General features: G+C 46.4%; 1 pseudogene; it reads left to right on the plus strand.

Annotated features, from left to right (window-relative positions):
- The first annotated feature begins 359 nt into the window (after window positions 1-359).
- On the plus strand, window positions 360-1,458 carry LOC139359175 (uncharacterized; annotated as a pseudogene).
- Window positions 1,459-3,241: the final 1,783 nt, after the last annotated feature.

Here is a 3,241-nt window from a genome sequence, read left to right on the forward strand (position 1 = left end):
AACATTTTTGGAGGCTGAGGCAGGGGGATCACTGGAGCCCAGGAGTTTGAGACCAATCTGGGCAGCATTGCAACTTTTTCTACCAAAAGTACAAAAAATTAGCTGTTGTGGTGGCACCAACCTGCCGTCCCAGCTACTTGGGAGGCTAAGGTGGGACAATCACTTGAGCCCAGGAGGCAGAAGCTGCAGTGAGCAGGGTTGTTTCTGCTGCTGCATCAGTAAGCGCAACTATTCTGGTCAGCAGGGTCCAGGGTCCAGGGACCATTGCGGGTTCTTGGGCAGGGGGAGAAACAAAAGCCAAAACCATGGGCGGTTTTGTCTTTCAGATGGGAAACACTCAGGCATCAACAGGCTCACCTTCGAAATGCATCCTAAGCCATTGGGACCAATTTGACCCACAAACCCTGAAAAAGAGGCGGCTCATTTTTTTTTTTTTTTTTTTTTTGCACTACGGCCTGGCCCCAATATTCTGTCTCTGATGGGGAAAAATGGCCACCTGAGGGAAGCACAAATTACAATACTATTTTGCAGCTTGACCTTTTCTGTAAGAGGGAAGGTAAATGGAGTGAAATACCTTATGTCCAAGCTTTGTTTTCATTGAAGGAGAATACACAACTATGCAAAGCTTGCAATTTACATCCCATAGAAGGACCTCTCAGCTTACCCCCATATCCTAGCCTCCCTATAGCTCCCCTTCCTATTAATGATAAGCCTCCTCTAATCTCTCCTGCCCAGAAAGAAATAAGCAAGGAAATCTCCAAAGGACCACACAAAAACCCCAGGCTACTGGTTATGTCCCCTTCAAGCTGCAGGGGGAGGGGAATTTGGCCCAACCCAGGTACATGTCCCCTTCTCCTTCTCTGATTTAAAGCAGATCAAGGCAGACCTGGGGAAGTTTTCAGATGATCCTGATAGGTACATAAATGTCCTACAGGGTCTAGGGCAAACCTTCTACCTCACTTGGAGAGATGTCATGCTATTGTTAGATCAAACCCTGGCCTTTAATGAAAATAATGCGACTTTGGCTGCAGCCCAAGAGTTTGGAGATACCTGGTATCTTAGTCAAGTAAATGATAGAATGACAGCTGAAGAAAGGGACAAATTCCCTACCGGTCAGCAAGCCATCCCCAGTATGGATCCCCATTGGGACCTTGACTCAGATCATGGGCACTGGAGTCGTAAACATCTGTTGACCTGTGTTCTAGAAGGACTAAGGAGAATTAGGAAAAAGCCCATGAATTATTTAATGATGTCCACCATAACTCAGGGAAAGGAAGAAAATCCTTCTGCCTTCCTCGAGCAGCTATGGGAGGCCTTAAGAAAATATACTCCCTGTCACCTGAATCACTGGAGGTTCAATTGATTCTAAAAGATAAGTTTATTACTCAATCAGCCGCAGATATCAGGAGAAAGCTCCAAAAGCAAACCCTGGGCCCTGAACAAAATTTGGACGCATGATTAAACCTGGCAACTTCAGTGTTCTATAATAGGGACCAAGAGGAACAGGCCCAAAAGGAAAAGCGAGATCAGAGAAAGGCCGCAGCCTTAGTCATGGCCCTCAGACAAACAAACCTTGGTAGTCCAGAGAGGACAGAAAATGGAGCAGGCCAATCACCCAGCAGGCTTTGCTATCAGTGTGGTTTACTAGGACACTTTAAAAAAGACTGTCCAATGAGAAACAAGCTGGCCCCTCATCCATGTCCACTATGCCGAGGCAATCAATGGAAGGTGCACTGCCCCAGAGGATGAAGGTTCTTTGGGTCAGAAGCCCCCAACCAGATGATCCAACAACAGGACTGAGGGTGCCCGGGGCAAGCGCCAACTCATGTCATCACCTTCACTGAGCCCCGAGTATACTTAAACTTTAAGGGACAGGAAATTGACTTCCTCGTGGACACTGGTGCGGCCTTCTCAGTATTAACCTCCTGTCCTGGATGACTGTCCTCAAGGTCTGTTACCATCCGAGGAATTCTGGGACAGACTGTAACCAGGTATTTCTCCCACTTCCTCAGTTGTATTTGAGAGACTTTGCTCTTTTCACATGCCTTTTTTGTTATGCCTGGAAGTCCCACACCCTTATTAGGGAGGGATATATTAGCCAAGGCTGGAACTATTATCTACATGAATATGGGGAACAAGTTACCCATTTGTTGCACCCTACTTGAGGAGGGAATCAACCCTGAAGTCTGGGCATTGTAAGGACAATTTGGAAGGGTAAAAAATGCCCACCCAGTCCAAATCAGGTAAAAGATCCCAACACTTTTCCTTATCAAAGGCAATATCCCTTAAGGCCTGAAGCTCATAAAGGATTACAGGATATTGTTAAATATTTAAAAGCTCAAGGCTCAGTAAGGAAATGCAGTAGTCCCTGCAACACCCCAATTCTAGCAGTACAAAAACCAAATGGTCAGTGGATACTAGTGCAAGATCTTAGATTCATCAATGAGGCAGTAATTCCCCTATATCCAGTTGTACCCAATTCCTATACCTTGCTCTCTCAAATACCAGAGGAAGCAGAATGGTTCACTGTTCTGGATGTCAAGGATGCCTTCTTCTGTATTCCCCTGCACTGTGACTCCCAGTTTCCCTTTGCCTTTGAGGATCCCATAGACCACACGTCCCAACTTATGTGGATGGTCTTGCCTCAAGGGTTTAGGGATAGCCCTCACCTGTTTGGTCAGGCACTGGCCCAAGATCTAGGCCACTTCTCAAGTCCACGCACTCTGGTCCTTCAGTATGTAGATGATTTACTTTTGGCTACCAGTTTGGAAGCCTCATGCCAGCAGGTTACTCTAGATCTCTTGAACTTTCTAGTTAATCAAGGGTACAAGGTGTCTAGGTTGAAGGCCCAGCTTTGCCTAGAGCAGGTCAAATATCTAGGCCTAATCTTAGCCAGGGGGACCAGGGCCCTCAGCAAGGAACAAATGCAGCCTATACTGGCTTATCCTCGCCCTAAGATATTAAAACAGTTGTGGGGGTTCCTTGGAATTGCCGGTTTTTGGTGACTATGGATCCCCAGATACATACCACAAGGCCCCTCTATATTTTAATCAAGGAAACCCAGAGGGCAAATACCCATCTAGTAGAATGGGAACCAGAGGCAGAAACAGCCTTCAAAACTTTAAGGCAGGCCTTAGTACAAGCTCCAGCTTTAAGCCTTCCCACAGGACAAAACTTCTCTCTATATGTCACAGAGAGAGCAGGTATAGCTCTTGGAGTTTTTACTCAGACTTGTGGGACA

Source organism: Macaca nemestrina, chromosome 16 (assembly GCF_043159975.1).
Source record: "Macaca nemestrina isolate mMacNem1 chromosome 16, mMacNem.hap1, whole genome shotgun sequence".
In the NCBI taxonomy this organism is placed as follows: Eukaryota; Metazoa; Chordata; class Mammalia; order Primates; family Cercopithecidae; genus Macaca; species Macaca nemestrina.